At 44.3% G+C, this 20,954-nt stretch overlaps 1 long non-coding RNA gene across 1 annotated transcript in view; it reads left to right on the top strand.

Annotated features, from left to right (window-relative positions):
• LOC134893398 (uncharacterized) overlaps positions 1-20,130 on the top strand; it is an 81,740-nt gene extending 61,610 nt beyond the window's left edge. The window contains exons 2-3 of the long non-coding RNA XR_010171674.1: positions 18,047-18,185; positions 20,062-20,130. This is a non-coding gene — a long non-coding RNA (uncharacterized LOC134893398). The remainder of the gene's footprint in view (positions 1-18,046; positions 18,186-20,061) is intronic.
• The last annotated feature ends 824 nt before the right edge of the window (positions 20,131-20,954 follow it).

The raw sequence follows: 20,954 nt of genomic DNA, 5'->3' as shown, positions 1-20,954 counted from the left end.
TTCAAAGCAGCCAATGGCAGGCCGCGTAGGGGATAAATTGAGTGATATGTTTTTATTTGGAATGCTTCAGTTGCAAAAGACTTTAACAAGGTTCTACCCTGAAGGTGCACTTAGTAGAGTGTAGTGCAATGAGAGTAAGGAACATAAATGGTATTTCGCCAATTGAACGAAAGTCTTGTAGTTACCTGGCATTTGCATTTGGAAAGATTAAAGGTGCAGTCTAATTTAGTAACCTTTTTTTTCAGCTGAAATAAAGAAAATAGCTTGATCTTGCAACACCTTCGCTGCCAATTATAAACATTTTAAAGAAAAAAATCTTTTGCTTCCAGAAACGCCAGCAATGATTTTCTTAGAAGTTTGTCATGGCAGCGAAGATGTTAATTATCTTTCAACACTAAACAGTACAACCATTAAGTTGAAGGTGTTATGCAAGTTATAGGTTGTTGTTGTTGCTTATGGGCTTGTTTGAGGCTCATCACAAAAATTTTGAGAATTGCACTACAAGAAACAAAATAGCATTTTTTTGCCCCAGAAACACAGGTGGATGTGATTATATGCCATTTTGGTATAATTTCTATTGAAGTCAGTCCCTTCCTTAGGTTTATTTTGCCACAAAGATTTCTTTGTGCATTAAAATGCTCTACAGTCATCCATGTTTTGTTTCAAGCAGTAACCTAAATAAAACTAATAGAACCACACTGCACAGAAAAAAATAAAGTGTGGGTGAGCCTTAAGAGAAGCAGATAGCTTGCTACACTATACTATTCTTTCCAGTTATTTAAATAAGAAAGTACATTGATAATTTCTTTACATTATTTTTCATTTAAAGCTCTATTAAATCCGAACAATACAGTATTTTTGTCATCTTCTAACATTCCCCCCCACCCTCTGTCTTTCGCACCCATGATTCCTGAATGATCATGGACAGCTCGGCTGGTGTAATGGTTAGCATTACTGCTTTACAGCACTGAGGTCATGGGTTTGATTCCCACCATGGCTCTAACTGTGTGTATATTCTCCCTGTACTTGCGTGGGTTTCCTCCGGGTACTCCGTTTTCCTCCCACAATCTAAAAATACACTGGTAGTTAATTGGCTCCCAATAAAGTTGACACTAGTGTGAATGTGTGTGCGTGTGCATGTGGTAGGGAATATAGATTGTAAACTCCACTGGGGTAGGGACTGATGTGCCAAATATTCTCTGCAAAGTGCTACAGAATATGTATGCGCTATATAAATAACTGGTAATAATAATTGTTGGAGAAACACAAAATAAAGGGATCACGTTCATCTGAGCTGCGGCGCATACTCTTGTACAGCTGATAGTGCCCATTGGTCTGTAGATGGAAGAAAAAGTAAGACTTTTATATTTATTTTAGTTTTAAGACAACAGGAAGTGAATAAACAACAGAGGCTGTGAATTGTAAATACAAATGTGATTAAACATTTCCTTTAAACTTAATGGCTTGTCCTGATTCAGGGGTGGGCTGTCTAACCATCCTGTTAAATTACATGTTTGTCCTAACTAGAAGTCAGAAGATATATCCACACGCACAATGGTGGGTATGTGCCCCTGGTGCCCGCCCAGTGCAGTGTAGGAGTGTTTTAATTGGATATGAGAGGGAAGTCACAGCCTAGCGGTTCAGAAGATATGTGTGGGCAGAGAAACATGTGAGATGTGTCAGAGGTGAACAGGAAGAAGCTCAATCAATAGAAGGTAATAAGCAATTTAAAACAGATCTGTTCTCCCCAAAATTAACGGGTAATCCCACTTAGACATGAAGAATGAAAAGAGAACAGGATGCAAAGAGGAAGGGGTAAATTTATTAAGATGGGAGTTCTATTTCAGATGGGATGTTGCCCATAGCAACCAATCAGATACCAGGTATTATCTTCTAGAAGGTGCTAAATAAATAAGAAGTTGGATCTGATTGGTTGCTATGGGCAACATCCCATCTGAAATAGAACTCCCATCTTAGTAAATTCATCCCGAGGTGTCTAAAATACCAGTTTGTAAAGTGAAATGAAAAGGTGGGACTGTTACTGTACATGTACATAACATAAAACTGGAAGTTGTAGGAAAACAGAACTCACAGAAGAAAACAAGCAAAAATTTTGTAGACATAGCTGGGTTTACGGTGAAGTACAGGTAGGGTACATTATATAAGTCCTGATAGGTATAGCTATGCTGTTGGTCCTAGAGTATGTTTGTTTTAGGGGATATACATGGGTTTATGTTTTACAAATATCGCCTACTATACTACCTTTAATCATTTTCTGTATACAAAGTAGCAGAAGAGTATATATACAAAGCTTACCTGTACTAAAACTCTTGCTAGAAGTAGTTTAAGTACAAACTGTCAGTAAAACGAATATCACCTGTCACTTCAGTCATTCATTTAATAGTTTAGTCATAATCTGTCAGTAAGTTTAACTATGACAGTCATTTTAGTCAGTAAGTTAACAGGTTACTTGTCCGTAAGTAAAATGAGATTATTTTAGTCAGAACATTAGCAGTTTAGTGTTATCCTGGTAATAATAAAAAATGTCTGCACTTTTAGTCAGTGAGACAATACCCCACTTGGAATGTTTTAGGCTTTCCCTTTTTCAGGTCATGCTACTCCTTCACCATGATATATGTCAAAAGCTACAGTATGACATCTATCATACTATTGTTGTCAACATATAGAACAAAAGAAAATAAGCAATAACTGAGAATTACACTTCCTTTGTACTACTTATAGTAGCTCTGCTGTCAGCCACATTGCACAGACTGGCAAGTTTTCATTTAAAGTTATAATTTATAAAATGTATTAATGTCAAATTCTTTCAGATCTTTTTATGTTAGCATGTAATGCTGCTCCAACTTGTTTGCACTCTCAACTGCTGCCCATGCTGCCCACTCCAAGTCACACTTCTGCCACTCACAATACAATAGGTTGGGTCCATACCCACCTGGCAATGATATGTATAACTTCTGATATTAAGAAGTCTATGAAATACAGTCTGTATAAACATAAAAGGAGCTTGTTCAAAGTTAAGAGCAAAATGACCCCTGTGATTTAGAGTCATGGGAGGGCGTGAACTTGCCAAGCACAGACAAACACGGGGGTGGGGGTTCCAGTTGCCCGGAAACCCTCCTTCCCCATAGCCTGGCTAGCGGCCACTATATAAAGGGCAGAATGGAGCTGCTGAACATGCCATGGGCAGTGTGTGTGTGTCTGTGGATTTGAGTGCTCAATTATCAAACCAGAAAGAGAATCTGGTAAGTGGCTTACCATGATCATTGGGGCCTCCATATGTCTGAAGTCCTGTATTACATAAAGTGTACTTTGCTGGGGCAGACTGTAGCTTGCTACATGCTAATTATGCATCCTTCAAGGACTGGTGACAATCGCCCTAAAATCAAATATTTGGAAACCCTCCACCAGAAATCCTGTGTTTGCCCCTGCCAATCAATAAAAGCCAATGTAAAAGTTTTGCTGGCTAGTATTTCTGTGCAGAATGCAAAGCCATGCAGTATTTACCTTTTAATAAATAAAAATGCAGTTGCCACTTTGCAAGCAATATACTATATACCTAGAACATTTTTGGCTGGAAACATATTTTGTCCCCAGGCAACATTTGTACCTACCTGTTAGGTTCCTGGTGCTCAGAACAAGGGAGATGTTATGAAGCGAGTCCAGAGCACCAGGACGTAATGCTGGGAAAGGGGAATGGAAAGGGAATAGCTCCTGGCGCCCTAACTCCGTTGTCTCGCCCGTGTGGTCAGAAATCCCCTGCGAGACTATGGTTGCTTGAGCCCATGGCAGCCGCGTTTGAAGGGCGGATTATGTCTGCCCAACTCCGATGCCCCCTCAGGTCTTAATGGGAGACAAAGGGAAATCCGAGACAGGGTGATAACAAGGGGCCCTCTGACTAAACAACCAGGCCAGGGGCTACAAGCTAACTGACTAAACCTGAGGTATGTGCGGTAACCCGCCAGGGAAAAGGACAACCAAAATCCACTAGTCCGTACTCCTACCCAGCACCGCTGGATACCAGAGTGGATCTGTGGGAGCGGAATCCTCCGCAAAAGCTCCGGAACACAAATAATAAAAGATAAATAATTAAGCGGCCCAAGCCGCAACACACGGCTACGCCGTGACTCACGAACACCACTGGATGTTCAAAGGTGCTCAGTCAGGACTCCAGGAACAGATGACGACTTCCGAGTACAGGACAACTGAGAACAGGAACGACCGGATACAGCAGGACTGGAAACACTTTCAGCAAACAGATTCAGCATTCAGGAAGCTCAGGAACTAGCAGGAACCAAGCTCAGAACTCAAGCAGACTGAAAACCCAGAAATATCACCAGCATCTGCGAACTGCAATCAGCCAGCATATAACAGAGAGGCCTAATTAATAATCCAGTGCAGCTGGCCAATTGCAGGACTCCAAGCTGACAAGATGCAATTAGCAGCCAGATGAGGCTGAACACATGGGAACAAGCTGCAATTGCACAGACTCACCAGCGGCAGCAGACAAGAGTAATCTAAAACAGAGCAATGGGAAATCCTGGCATGCAAGACAACTAAATAAACATAAAATAGAAATGAACCACTACCTGTGGTTCATAACAGTATCCCCTCCTTAAGGGTGAGCTCCGAGCACCCCATGACACCCACGGGGAACATAAACAGAAGTATAACATAAAATACATAACAAAAATGCAAAACAGGAATGAGCCACAGCCGTGGCTCATAACATTACCCCCCCCCCTTGAGGAGGGGTCAAAAGACCCCAAAATTCAGACTATCCAGAACAAGGGATACAAAAAAAAAAAAAAACCTGACACACTGGTCTAACAGACAAGAAAACAAAAACAAGCTGTAGCAACAACTTGTAACAGTGCCCTCCCCCTAACGGTGGCCACAGGACACAAGACAAGGAGAAAAAAAAAATCTCTTTTTTTTTTTTTTTAAATCAAGGCAAGAGTCAAAAAATTATTTCTTTTTCTTCTTCTTCTTTTTACAAAGCTCTTTAGGTCTGACCAAAGTAATTCCCCAAACATTGTCTGAACTGATGGTACCACCCAGCAAGGCTGCGTTCAAATCAGAGACAGGTTTCTTACCCTTGGGAGCTGAACTTTCTGGTAAAGTACTATTATTAGAAGAAGAAGTCAAAAAAGCACATCCTGCAGTCAAAACATCGGGCTGGGACTCTTGTGCAGAGTTTACAGTATTTGGTGGACTCTCAGCAGACAAGACGGGTGACTTAGAGGAACCTGAACCAATTTCTTTGGAACCGTATCTTTTAACAATTGCATCACAGAATGCTAGGGGATCCTGAAGAATGGGATCTTCAGCTTTCATTAGGCTGGTTGCCCACTCAGAAGGCTCTCCTCTAAAAGAATAAATCAGATAGAGCCCAAGGTTTTCTGAAGTGATGCCCAGAAATGGTCTAGACAACATAATAGTGTAATAGTGTTTGAAAAGCGCCAGAAATTGGGCGAAGTCCCCATCAAAGGTTATGGATGTTGAGATATCAGAGTCAGGATCTGTTTCCTTCTCATCTGACTGACTGGAGTGCTTTGCTAGGACCTGGTCACTATTGACCTTACTCGAGGCTGAGACTCTCTGAACCCCACCCGGGGCTGAGACTTTCTGAACCCCACCTGGGGCAGTGACTTTCTGAACCCCACCCGGGGCAGTGACTTCCGGGAACCCCGCTGGGGCAGTGGCCTCCGGGAACCCCGCTGGGGCAGTGGCCTCCGGGAACCCCGCTGGGGCAGTGGCCTCCGGGAACCCCGCTGGGACAGTGGCCTCCGGGAACCCCGCTGGGACAGTGGCCTCCGGGAACCCTGCTGGGGCAGTGGCGTCCGGGAACCCCGCTGGGGCAGTGGCCTCCGAGAACCCCGCTGGGGCCAGCACCTCGGATTCTTTTACTGGGACCGGGCCGTTGGCCTCCCTGACTGGGATCGGGCCATCGGCCTCCCTCTCTGAGTCGATAATTATCGAAAGTTCTCCCGGGACTATGACTTCCGGGACTTTTGCTGAAGCAATAACGTTCAGATCCTCCACTAATGCTATGCTTCTTAAGTTCTTTCCTGGGGAAGCGACTTCTAGACCCTTCTTTGGGGCTGCGTCTCTCGAGACCCCACTTGGGGATATTACTTCAAAGATCCCTTCTGGGGTTTTGCTTCTCGAGTTCCCCTCAAGAACTATGGTTTTAGAGACCCTTTCTAGGGTTGCGCTTTTCAAGTCCCTACCTGGGGTAACAGCTTCTGAGACCCCTTCCGATATGGACACCTGAACTATAATATTTGATGTCCCTCTATAAGCTAGGGCATCGGGTACCGCTCCAGCACTCTGGGCATCGGGTACCGCTCCAGCACTCTGGGCATCGGGTACCGCTCCAGCACTCTGGGCATCGGGTACCGCTCCAGCACTCTGGGCATCGGGTACCGCTCCAGCACTCTGGGCATCGGGTACCGCTCCAGCACTCTGGGCATCGGGTACCGCTCCAGCACTCTGGGCATCGGGCACCGCTCCAGGACCCTGGGCATCGGGCACCGCTCCAGGACCCTGGGCTACGGGCACCACTCCAGGACCCTGGGCTACGGGCACCACTCCAGGACCCTGGGCTACGGGCACCACTCCAGGACCCTGGGCTACGGGCACCACTCCAGGACCCTGGGCATCGGGCACCACTCCAGGAACCTGGGCATCGGGCACCACTCCAGGAACCTGGGCATCGGGCACCACTCCAGGATCCTGGGCATCAGGCACCACTCCAGGAACCTGGGTATCAGGCACCACTCCAGGAACCTGGGCATCAGGCACCACTCCAGGGACTTGCAACTCCGCTTCCACAGGAACCTCAAGAGAGGAGAGAAACATTCTCTTTTGATTCCTGAATCTATAATGGGGCTCCCTTGCCCAAGGACCCCAATTATAGGACAGAGAGCTTTTTTGTGTGGGTTGTGTGACAAGTGCCTCTGCCACAGTAGAGACAGGAGTAGGTCTTGTATCATGACTCAACTTGGCCAGAGGGCAAGACTCGTCACCACACTTTGGCTTGCGCAACTCACAGGTCTGCAGATAATGGCCTAAACCCCCACAATATAGGCATAAGTTTAAGTTTCTGCGACGCAGACGCTCCTCTTCTGAGAGCCTGGGCCGCAGAAAACTTTTAAACCTTTTCTCTTCAATTAGACCAGAGGATTCTCTTGTCACCATACTGTGAGCAAGAGTCTCTTTAGAGATAGATGTACTCTCAACGACTTCTGGCAAAATGAGCAAGATTTTAGTCAGAAGGTTTTGCAGTTGCTTTAGAGATTGCTGCAAAACTTCTAGTCGCTCTGGTCTCAAAGCACTGAATACAGAGTTCAGAGCTGCGAGAGATGCCTGCAGGGCTTGCATAGTAGACATAGGAGGATTTAAAACTAGACGAGACAAGACAAGACAAGGCAAGACAAGACAAGGCAAGGCAAGACAAGACAAGGCAAGGCAAGACTAAATTTTGCTAAACAAAACAAGACTTTTTTTTTTTTTTTTTTTTAAACACCGGACTGGATTCTAAACACCGGACTGGATTCTAAACACCGGACTGGATTCAAAACACCAGACTGGATTCTAGACTAGACACTGGACTGGGCCAAAAAAGAAAAAAAAGTTTTATTTCTTTTTTGTGGTATGGCTGGTGATAATGTTAGGTTCCTGGTGCTCAGAACAAGGGAGATGTTATGAAGCGAGTCCAGAGCACCAGGACGTAATGCTGGGAAAGGGGAATGGAAAGGGAATAGCCCCTGGCGCCCTAACTCCGTTGTCTCGCCCGTGTGGTCAGAAATCCCCTGTGAGACTATGGTTGCTTGAGCCCATGGCAGCCGCGTTTGAAGGGCGGATTATGTCTGCCCAACTCCGATGCCCCCTCAGGTCTTAATGGGAGACAAAGGGAAATCCGAGACAGGGTGATAACAAGGGGCCCTCTGACTAAACAACCAGGCCAGGGGCTACAAGCTAACTGACTAAACCTGAGGTATGTGCGGTAACCCGCCAGGGAAAAGGACAACCAAAATCCACTAGTCCGTACTCCTACCCAGCACCGCTGGATACCAGAGTGGATCTGTGGGAGCGGAATCCTCCGCAAAAGCTCCGGAACACAAATAATAAAAGATAAATAATTAAGCGGCCCAAGCCGCAACACACGGCTACGCCGTGACTCACGAACACCACTGGATGTTCAAAGGTGCTCAGTCAGGACTCCAGGAACAGATGACGACTTCCGAGTACAGGACAACTGAGAACAGGAACGACCGGATACAGCAGGACTGGAAACACTTTCAGCAAACAGATTCAGCATTCAGGAAGCTCAGGAACTAGCAGGAACCAAGCTCAGAACTCAAGCAGACTGAAAACCCAGAAATATCACCAGCATCTGCGAACTGCAATCAGCCAGCATATAACAGAGAGGCCTAATTAATAATCCAGTGCAGCTGGCCTATTGCAGGACTCCAAGCTGACAAGATGCAATTAGCAGCCAGATGAGGCTGAACACATGGGAACAAGCTGCAATTGCACAGACTCACCAGCGGCAGCAGACAAGAGTAATCTAAAACAGAGCAATGGGAAATCCTGGCATGCAAGACAACTAAATAAACATAAAATAGAAATGAACCACTACCTGTGGTTCATAACAGTATCCCCTCCTTAAGGGTGAGCTCCGAGCACCCCATGACACCCACGGGGAACATAAACAGAAGTATAACATAAAATACATAACAAAAATGCAAAACAGGAATGAGCCACAGCCGTGGCTCATAACACTACCTTTTTAATCAGCTGCGAGTACTGCATATCATATTCTTATTAATACCATTGTTCAGTGTTGGATTGAGGCATGAAGGGTCCACCAGCAAATGCAGTGATAAGGGCCCATGTGTAGGGGTGTGGCCAGCTGCCACAGAGATTTGGCTAACCATTAGTGCATGGTCTGGGCCCATTAATATATATATATATATATATATATACTGCTAGTGCAAGCATGATAATGTACCAGATTAATAATGGCAATACTCTATAGTTAATACACCATAGGGCCTCATTCAGACCTGATCACAGAAGCAAAATTTTTCTCTAATGGGCAAAACCATGTACACTGCAGGTGGAGCAGATATAACATGTGCAGAGAGAGTTAGATTTGGGTGGGGTGAGTTCAAACTGAAATCTAATTTGCAGTGTAAAAATAAAGCAGTCAGTATTTACCCTGCATAGAAACAATATAACCCACCCAAATCTAACTCTCTCTGCATGTTATATCTGCCCCACCTGCAGTACACATGGTTTTGCACATTAGAGAAACATTTTGCTGCTGCGATTAGGTCTGAATCAGGCCCATAGTCCTGTGCAGTATAAGGTAACATGTGTATAATGTATACGTACTTCAAGTGCACAGTCTGGAACCTGATTCCAAGAAGAGGAGGTGGGCCCCCAGGCAGTGGGGTCCCTTGGGGGTTTCCCCTGTACCCCGGTGGGCCAGTCCAACCCTGCCATTGTTGATATAAAGTGAATATTTGTATGTTGTACTGATAAGTACAACTCTGCTGGTTTCTGGGAAAGTATGAGCAAGAGGTTGTTTATTTAATCTTCAGTACTCCTCCAACCATATAGTTTGTAACCTCCTATCTTTCATTTTCTGCTCCTTAAAAACAACAGAAAGGCGCAGGGTCTTCATTTTTAAGTAACTAGAACTAAAGTCTTGATTGGCTAACGCAGTGGAAAATATGCTAAAAGCACTTGATGGGAACGGAGCGTAGATTGGAGGGGTAATTTAGTCAATGCGGCCTAATCTCCCTCACATGAAATGGCACGGCACAGAATCTGTGTGTCAAAGAAACTGCTGCTTCTTCAAGCACAAACACTGCAATCCTTTCTGCTTGGGTTCCAACTCAACACAGTACATCTGACCTATGTAGCCTCTGGTGCTTGGTTATTGTATGTGTATTTAATTTATTTTACTTGGACAGTGTGTACAGTGTTGTGTTAGATTGCAAGCCAGGAGAAAAACATGTCCTCCAATACATACTTACACAAGCTATGGATAGGAACAGTTTCTGAAATATGTCACAAGTTATTAAAAGCGAGATCTTGTTTCAAGGAGTTCACAATCTTGTTAACTTGTAGGCGTCTTACAGACAGGGTAGAAGTGCCCTGATTAACAAGTGCAGGCTTTTGAAGTCAAGTGCATCTGGAGTTAGTTACATAGTTAGTGAGGTTGAAAGAAGTCTATCAAGTTCAACCTTTGTCATGTTTAGTCTCTGTTGATCTCAAAGATGTTAAAGAGAGTCAAATGGCATTTGTGTTTGAAAGCAGCTCTAAGTAAAATCAGTTTTTGTTTTAATGATTTGAAATCTGCATTATCATACCTGCAAATACACATTTTATTGTTGTAGTAAAATAAAGACTATTTGCTGTAAACGTCATTCTTACCAACACGACACCCCTAGTAAGCCTTGATTCACCTGAATGAACACAGGTTATAGAATTAATTACATAAGAGTTTGGTTTAAGTCTTTGTTTGTGTTATGCTTGGGCTACAGTAGCAATTTGTGTTATGTGACCAAAGTCACATGCAGCAAATCCCACCTGTGGTTAGTTTGCTACCGTCTGTAACAGCATGAGATTTGTGACTTTTTTAAAAACTTTGGACCACTTTCTTTCATTACGGTGCATTCAATTTAAGACCATAATAGTCACTGTGGTTAATATAGTGTTGGTCTCATTTGCACCTGAATGTAAGCAGAAAAAGACAGAAGCATGTAACTTATCCCTATCCTATGAACCAGGTGGATACCAGGAGTGAAGGGCAGTACACGGGGAGAGATATGTGCTGAGCGATCTGTCACAGAACACTCAACACACATCTCTCCCCCCCCCCCCCCCGCTCAGCACAGTGCAATGTAGGCAGCCCCCCCCCATAAAAAATAGTAATAACAAAATAATAATCATTATATATTGTTGAAAAGATATAAGACCTTTATCGCGCTAAAGATGTGAAAGCTTCAACTTAGGGAAAATACCCCCTGTTAGATGGGGTATGAACAGATAGTGAAAGAAGAGATTTCCCCAGGGAGCTGATGTCGTACTTTGGTATGTACAAATTTTGTATAATAAAATAATCTTAAAAAAGAGAGATTGTTTATTTTTTTTTAAAAGCAATACATAAAACTGTTTACAATTTGCCCAGAATAACAATAAACAATGTTTGTACAGACGATAGTTGTGTTGGTAATTCAAACAACATCAAAATGATCTTCTTTGTAGAGATGTCAGAGAACAATGTGCTAACCCAACGCGTTTCATCCTACAGACTTCATCAGGGGTGTATTAATCAAAGAATCACAATATGGACATACATCTTATCGTGTCTTCAAAAAGGCAATTTAACAATGCTTAAAATAGTATCGGACCAAATTTCACCATATGGGGTATCAATTTAAATTGAATTGGAAGTAACCCTTTCCACTGATTATCCACTGGGTATAACCTTTTTGAAATTTAGAGTAATTCTGAATCTCTCCACAGAAAGTAACACTCCTAGCTGCTATATATATATATATATATATATTTAAACATAAAAAATACACACACACACACACACACACACACACACACACACACACACACACACACACACACACACACACTTTCTCTTTCAGATTCACTCTCCCTCAACTTATCTACTATCACAGGCTGGCCTGAGCTGTAGCGGATGTGGTAGCATCCTGGTCCTGTGTAGCGCCGGACCCTCCATTTCATGTAGCTCCACCCCCTTTCATGACCGAGATCTTGCACTGTCACAGGAGGGGGAGAGTACGATGCAAGCTTCTATTGAAAAGTCAGTGCCAAAATGGCCGCCGCCTCAGAGGAGCCTCCTCTAGTATCTTTAATAACTGTCTCCTCTGAGGCGGCGGCCATTTTTGGAGGGATGTTTACAATAGAAACTTGCAGCGTCCTCTCCCCCTCCTGTGAGAGTGCCAGAACTCAGTAATGAAAAGTGGGCGGAGCATCGTAGCGGGCGGACCGCGACATGAGCAGTCCGGGCCCTCTTCTCTCTGTTAGAGAGGCAGGGCCCGGGACAGCTGTACCCGCAGCACCCCCCTGATGGCGGGCCTGACGGAGAGGCTGCTCATTTCACCGAGTGGGTGAAATGAGCAATGTGCTAGATTGTGCATGCAGGCCAATCTAGCACCAGCGATAGCCCCGTGCATCGCTATCGCTGTGGGGCATACACACGGAGAGATCCGTGCTTAAAATCTAAGCAATGTATAAGAACGGATCTCTCTGTGTGTACCCCCCTTAATAAATGTGTATACCTTATGGATTAGATTTAGATGCCCATGTAAACTGTGGGTCTTAACCCTTTCATGCATGAATTATGATAACCTAATTTAAAAAAAAATGTTAAATGCTCATTATTAACCCTCAGGGCTTATTAAAACACAAAAAAGTTTTTTTTTTAATAAAATAAGTTATACAGGTGTCCACTTTTTGGGAAACTAAAGGACAGATTTATGAAGCCTTGGAGAGTGAAACACTGCACGGTGATAAAGTACCAACCAATCCTCTCTTAACGTTAATTTTTCAAACACAGCCTGTAACATAGCAGTTAGGAGCTGGTTGTCTAGTACTTTATCACTGTGCAATTTACCACTCTCCAAGTCTTGATAAATCTGGGCCACAGCACCAGGCTCTTGGGCCTGTACTAGTTCCAAAAATACAGGGGTCAAAAAATGTAGGGGTCCCCCATATTTTTAAACCCAGCACCAGGCTCCACTAGCCAGGGAGGTGATGCTGCAGCCGAGGACACTTTATATAGGTCCCTGTGGCCAAAGCATCACTCCCCCCAACTAGTCACTCCTGGCCGGGGTACCCTGGGGGAGTTGGGACCCTTAAATCAAGGGGTCCCCCCTCCCCCAGGGAACCACTGGCCGGGGTTCCCTGGGGGAGTTGGGACCCTTAAATCAAGGGGTACCCCCTCCAGGTACCAAAGGGCCAGGGGTGAAGCCTGAGGCTGTCCCCCCATCCCTGAGCAGTGGGCTGTGCGCTCCTGGCCTGTCAATCAGGCTGAGCGCACTGGCTATAATGGAGGATCGCGGTCCTCCATTAAAGTCAATGGTGGGAAAATTGCGGACTGCTGCTAACCATTAGAGAGTGGTTAGCCGCAGGGAAAAATGCAAAATTGTAGGGGCGTGGCTTTGTGTGGAAGGGGCGTGGCCACATAATAGTGCCAATTCACATTACACCACACAGTATTGCTGCTTATACACAGTGCACCAGGTAGAACCTCCTATACACACTGCGCCAGGTAGAGCATGTTATACATATTGCGCCAGATAGAGCACGTTCTACACTTTGCACCAGGTAGAGCATGGTATACACTTTGTGCCAGGCAGAGCACATTATAGGCATTGCACCAGCTAAGGCACATTATACCCTTTTTGTATCAGGCAGAGCACATTATACACATTGGACCAGGTAAAGTACCTTATACACATTGCACCAGGTAAAGCACATTATACATATTGCACCAGGCAGAGCACACTATACACATTGCACCAGGTAGAGCACGTTATAAACCTTGCACCAGGTAGAGCTCCTTATATACAGTACCTCACGCCAGGAAGAGGCCCCTTTTAAACATTACTCCAGGTAGAGCTCTAGTAACACATTATTCCATGCAGAGCCCTCTTTTACACATTACTCCAGGTGTCTTGGAGCGGCTGTGTGTGACGTCACAGCCACATCGAAAATGCCTGCTTTGTCCGGACCACACCCACTAAACACTGCGTCAACGACCCCCGACGGATGCCGCTGTCAATCGCCATGCGATTGCATCCTTCTAGGATGCAATCGCATAGTGAAGGGTCACGCACATACGATATGGCCGGTGCACGTGTGCAGACCCTATAGACATGAGAAATGCATACGAATGTAGTGGATGCGTCCATCACAGAATAGCCCCCAGAGTGTAGACGCGCTGTATACTCTCAGATAGAGATGTATGTCCCCTGCAGTGTGAGAGTGGGAGTCTTTCACTTGTTGGTGTGAGACCAGGAGACAGGTAGACTAGGGCATAGTGATAACCACCACCTCCCCTCATATACGCCAGCGGGAGGCACCAGGGCTCTCCCACACTACAGTGCTCCAGTAAGTGTTACCTGCACGGTGCAGGAGAGGCCGCTCTGCAAGTATCCAGCATGCGGGAGCTGGGGGAGGTGGCGCTACGTCCTAGCAGCACAGTGTGACAGGCAACACATCATCGCGGCTCTGGATTGAATGCACTTCTGTGCATGCACAGAAGCTCAAATCGCGGCAGCCGCGGTTTTATGTATCAGCCCGTCACGGGGGGAGAACAGCCATTCAGAGGAGCAAGGGACCCGGCCGACCAGCAAACTGTCCCGGCGTCCCAATCCGCCACTGTATATGGCTATTAAATTACTGAAAATGTTAAGGTTAGGCCTATATGTCAGTATAAGGCTTGCACCCAGTATGGATCTTTTGCATTGGTGCAAGATTCAATGGTGCAACCGATGGTGGTATCTAAAGACAATGCAGTGTCAGTAGACTCTGGAAGTGGGCATCTTATTCCTTACATATACAGATGCACAGATGTACACCAGGTAAGGACCTTGTAACGGCATTAGCTTGAAGTCACAGATGTAACTGCAGCAAAAGATGCAAAGAAGGCCGCGACTGCGTCCAAGTCAGAATCAGGACCTATGAGGAGGGATCCTGCTCCTCTTGACAGACCCCACCCCCATTAGGGCTTCTTCCATAAATTTCCTCAGCTGATTTTCCATCCCAATCCGCCTCTGGACAACAGTAGATATTTTAACTTGATTGTTTGTGGGATTTTTTTTGTTTGTTTTGCAACAGGACCGTTTCCCTTAAAATTTTATCAAAATTGCCCTCTAATTGATAACGAGCAATGTACTTCACCATGGGATATTGCACATTAATTAACAGATATCATTCATCTTTATATGTTAATACCAATCTTGCAAAGCTCTGTGAGGTATTCTGACATTATATAAACACTGATTTCAATAAAAAGAAGAAAAGAAATAACTGATTTCAATATAAATCATTATCTAGCACCATAGTAGTTTTTGACCCATGGGCCTAATTCAGATCTGATCGCAGCAGCAAAATTGTTCTCTAATGGGCAAAACCATGTGCAGTGCAGGTGGGGCAAATATAACATGTGCAGAGAGATTTAAATTTGGGTGGGGTGCAGGGTTGTAGCTAGAACTTTCTGGGCCCATAGCAATATTATGAATGTGCCCCATTCCTAATGCTTCTAGAGAGACACTTGTCTGCAGCAGTTGTTCATTTTATGCCCTATAATAGTGCCCTAGTTCATTTTCTGAACCATAGTAGAGTCTTATTTAATTTTATGCCCCATAGTAGTGCTCTAGTTTCTTTTATGAATCGTAGTAGTGGTTAAGTTCACCCTATGTCACATTTCAGAGCTGCTAGTACACATTGGCCCTCATTCCGAGTTGTTCGCTCGCAAGCTGCTTTTAGCAGCATTGCACACGCTAAGCCGCCGCCTACTGGGGGTGAATCTTAGCTTAGCAAAATTGCGAACGAAAGATTCTCAAAATTGCGAATAGAAATTTCTAAGCAGTTTCTGAGTAGCTCGAGACTTACTCTGCCACTGCGATCAGTTCAGTCAGTTTCGTTCCTGGTTTGACGTCACAAACACACCCAGCCTTCGCCCAGACACTCCCCCGTTTCTCCAGCCACTCCCACGTTTTTCCCAGAAACGGCAGCGTTTTTTCACACACACCCATAAAACGGCCAGTTTCCGCCCAGAAACACCCACTTCCTGTCAATCACACAACGATCACCAGAACGGAGAAAAAAAACCTTGTAATGCCGTGAGTAAAATACCAAACTTCTTAGCAAATTTACTTGGCGCAGTCGCAGTGCGAACATTGCGCATGCGCAGTTTGCGGAAAATCGCTGCGATGCGATGAAAAAAAACGAGCGAACAACTCGGAATGAGGGCCATTATGCCGCACAGTACCCCCAATTCACATTATGATATATAGTGCTCCAAGTTCATATTGTGCCTCATTACGGTGCCCCAGTTCATATTATATAACATTAAAATGCCCTCCAGTTCATTTTATACCACACGACAATGAGCAGGTCCAGGGACATACCTAGATATATTGCAGGCCCCAAGGAAACAGTTTGAAAGAATCTCTACGTACCACAGAATGGCGAAAAATGTATATAACACATGGAACTTTGACAGGGAAGGTGGGCCCCTCTCAGCTCTGGGCCCCATAGCAGCTGGACTGTCTGCACCTATGGTAGCTACGCCCTTGGTGGGGTGTGTTCAAACTGAAATCTAAATTGCAGTGTAAAAATAAAGCAGCCAGTATTTACCATGCACAGAAATAAAATAACCCACCCAAATCTAACTCTCTCTGCACATGCTATATCTGCTCAACCTGCAGTGCACATGGGAGGTAATTCAGACCTGATCGCTGGGCTGCTAACTTTGCTGTCCTGCGTTCAGATAGTCGCCACCTCCAGGGGGAGTGTACATTCGCTGTGCAAGTGTGCAATCCTATGTGTACGCCGAGCTGCAAAAATTCACTGTGTGCAGTCTTGAGCAGCCCAGGACTTACTCCTTCAGTGCGATGAGAACAGACTGCGCTTTTCTGGACACTCCCAGTAAATGGTCAGTTGCCATCCACAAATGGCCTCCTCCTGTCAATCACCTTGCGAACACCCGTGTGATCGTATTGTTCGCACCATTCCGTCGCAGACCGGCGATGTCCTTTGTTGTTGTCTGACGCGCGTGGGCATTGCGGTGCATACGCATGCGCAGTTAGGTCCTGATAGCCCGCTGAGCGAAAACGCACAGCAGCGATCAGGAATTAATCAGGCCCAAGGTTTTACTAATTACAGAACAATTTTGCTGCTGCAATCAGGTCTGAATTAGGCCCATGTGCATGTGCTGCAATATCTGCAAAGTTCCCTATCCCAGTGAACAGGACAATATTCTGATTCTGTGTTATATTTTAAGTGGAGTGATGGTAAAACTTTCTCAGTGCTTCCCTGTTTTTGTACTTGTGCATCATAAAGCTTATGTGGTCAGCATAGGTTATTATCCTTTTTTTGCTATGTATTTCAGCATATTGTACTGTATGCTTATACGTGTCAATAACAGAGGTGATATTGTGATATTTTTGTAACCTGTTTTTTGTAATCTGCTATTTTATGTTATAGCTCCTTGAAATTTATGTTACGTAGTGAAAGAGTTACTCTGTACACAAGCCTGCTAAGTTGTTTCATTGTGACTGAAGTATTAAGTATGCATTCTTTACCACACTATTTGTTCAATAGCCCCTAAAATCCATTTCTATCATGCACAGGAGTTTTCTAGCTCTGTACTGTGAGGTGCTTGCTAGCGGAAAAAGCTGTATTAGCATATTGTGCTCAGCACGCCATTTTAAGGCAATTATTTTGTGGTCTGATTAAAGATGACTTTTGGCAGGGAAAATATAGGCAAAACATATTTGTACACCCGAGAGCTCTTTTGTCTTCTGTTAGCAAAGCTTCTATGAAAACAAACAATTCCAGACTTACAGAGCTGTTTACACATTACCTCTAAATGGACAGACCAGGAAATATCAAATTTGATAATCGTAAGAATAAAACCTTATTCTAGATATGTCCAACCCGTCCCTGAGAGTCTGTATTATTTAAGATTAGCGTGTCTCTGTCATCACTGTATTACCAAGAGACAGGAGAGAAGTGTGTTAGTGCTTACAAAGAGTCTTTCTGCTGTGGAGATAAGCTTCTTCATGAGCTGCTGGAAAATGCAGTTTTCTTTACAGCAGCAATTCCCAAACGTTTAGCAATCACGGTACCCTTAAAGCATCAAAATTATTTTCATGGCACCTCTAGGCCAAAAGTTTCACAGAAAAAAATTCAGAAAAAATCCTCAATTAAGTGTATTGTGTTTATATGTCATCCTTAGGTTCAGTTATATGGTGAGGAACAGGATTTGCAGGGATGCGGTCTTGATGCCGGCTGCAGGGATCCTGGCAGTTGGAATGCCGATATCCCGCCAGCTGCCTGAATGCTGAAGCTGGAATCCCGACAGTGGCATCCCGGACGTAAGTATAGGGTTAGGGACCGGGGAAGTTAGGCTGTGGGAGGGGGCTGTTTAGGGTTAGGCTGCGGAGATGGGTGGGGGTTAGGGTGAGGCACCACTGGGGGGAGGTTAGGTTTAGGCACTAAGGGGGGAGATTAGGGTTAGGCTTCGGAAAGGTAGTGGTAGGGGGTAGGGGACAGGGAGCAACACACCTCATCCCTGTTGGGATTTCAGAATGCCGGCGTCTGTACTTTGACCACCAGCATCCTGTGCAGCAGCAAATTATACTGAACCCAGATTTGCATGCATGTCCACATTTTATCATTTGACTTGATCCTAGACCACCAACCTAGTGCACCCCTGCAAGTGCCTGAGGCACCCCGGGGTGCCACTGCACCCAGTTTGGGAACCACTGCCTTACAACATACTTGCCTAGTATCATGGACAAATTTTGGAGAGCACTACCAGGCTCCTAGGAGATTAGACTAAATTATCTCCCCCAAAATGAGAATAGACTTCTTAAAAAAATGTTTTTTATATGTCACCCAGTGATTCAATGTAGACTTCATCAGTTCATGGCAGGTTGCTCAGGGCAGCAGTACATACCTCCCAACTGTCCTGATGGCGCAGTGAAGCCAAGGTCACATCCCCTTTTCAGGGCATGCTACTTTGGCCTCACATGGTCCCTATTTATGGGCTACAAATGTGGGGAGCTGCGGCGGTATAGAGAGCTGAGCATTTCCAGAAAACATTGCTATCACTTCTTCTACAGTTTTTCTCACTGTGACCAAAACAACATCTTCTGCACCGATAAGACTAAGATACAGATTTACTAAAACATCTAAAACAGACAAGTGGAGGTGTTGCCCATAGCAACCAGATTCTGTCTATAATTTTCTAGGATGCAATAGCATACCTCCCAACATTTTAAAGGGAGGGAGAGGAACACCTGCACGCGTGTAGCGCACGGCTGCCTGAACAGGGGTGTGGCCTATGGTAAAGGGGCATGGCTTCTGGCATGCCCCCTCTCTCACTGTCTCCAGTGAATAGATTCTGTGCGCACGCGCACAGCGTCTATTCACTGCTGCTCTGCTAAGGATGCTCCCAACTGCCCCTCCACCACTACCACGGGACTCTGCAGCCCGAGGGTGTGACAGTGGGACAGTCCCAAACAAATGTGACTGTCCCGTGAAAATCAGGACAGTTGGGAGGTATGGAATAGAGAAATGATAGCTAGAATCTGATTGGTTGCTATGGGCAACAACACCATCACTTTTCATTCTTAGAAGCTTTATTAAATCTACCCCCAAAGCTGGTGAAAATTGACAAAACTCTACATAACTTTGCATGGCAAAGTATTTACATTGTAGAGCCTACTTGCTAAACAGAAACACCGACTGCAGCAAAAGTTAGTGGAAGCAAATACTGTAACTAGTAATAGCAATTAATACTCAATGTTTAAATAGAAATATATTGTGTACAACTTAGTTAACTGGTCACTTTTTGAAATAATGGTCTTCAGCACTTTTGGCTTAGAGAAATCCATTTTAATTTTAATTTTATTTTTTGCCACAATTTGTATCAGAATGTCTACATTTATAACAAACTGCAAGACAATGCTTTCTACTGCTTTTTACATAGGATCCCTCATTATTTCTTACTCCTTCTGAGTTATTTTTTTCCCCTTCCATTCTTTTTGACACTATCTCTAACCAATGAACCCTTGCATGTACAGACAGTCAGCAGAACATTATGCTCAGTTTACACTGCAATATGTTCCTAGTAGAGTGAAAGGAAATATTTCCAGTCCTCCAAACTAACACGAAACATTGCAATCCACAAGCCCAGGAACAAGACAAAAATTTCCAAATGTTTCTCATTTTTGCTGATTTTGGCAGAGCTTAAAGGAAACCTAAACAGCGGGAATTCAATGGCCTGGCAATTAAACAGAGTGATGTAAAGGCAAGTTTCATTCATTCTATCCAACCTATCACAGTCTCCCATTTCCCTCTCCTTTCTGCTTCTCATCTTACGCTTTTCTTGCTACGGTTCCTGTATGTGCTTTGTTTATTTCATAGGGCTTACTTTTATACTATTACTTTTATACTATTATCATTTTTCATTCATTGTCCTAGCTTCTTATTTTTCTTTTAAATTAGATATCTAATTGGATGTGATGTAATTAATTAAGCGTGTACATTGATATTCAGCTAATGTGTGTAATTATTTATACAGTAATTATTCCCTGAAACCTTCTTTTAAATAGTGTATACAATGTTATCCCTTTACCCTACTCCAGAGGTTCCCAAACTGTGTGCCGTGTCTCCCTGGGGTGCCTCGGGACACTTGCAGGGGTGCCCTGGGTTGGTGGTCCAGGACCAATTCAAATTGTTCATGGTCAATATAATAGGCAAAACCAGTGCTGGTGGCTGCCAGTCATAAAATATGTGGCCAAACAGAAGAAAATCTTGTCCCTCACCACACAACTGACCCTAAGGATGACCTATAAACGCGATCTACTTAATGTAATATTTATTTCTAAATTTCTCAATAAGAATTTTTTTCCTAGGGGTGCCGTGAAAATAATTCTGATATTCTAGGGTGCCGTGATTCAAAAAAGTTTGGAAACCACTGCCCTACTCTGATCAAACATGTCTAACAAATGGTTGGTTTTCTTAGGTGATTTGTGCTTTGTTATTGTTGGCATTCAATTCTTTGCCTTACTTCTTTTTAGTTTTGTCCCAATAATCCACACTCACCTTGTACACACCTGGAGATATTATAGAGATGA

Source organism: Pseudophryne corroboree, chromosome 1 (genome assembly GCF_028390025.1).
Source record: "Pseudophryne corroboree isolate aPseCor3 chromosome 1, aPseCor3.hap2, whole genome shotgun sequence".
NCBI lineage: Eukaryota > Metazoa > Chordata > Amphibia > Anura > Myobatrachidae > Pseudophryne > Pseudophryne corroboree.
This window is presented reverse-complemented; position numbering and strand designations above follow the sequence as displayed.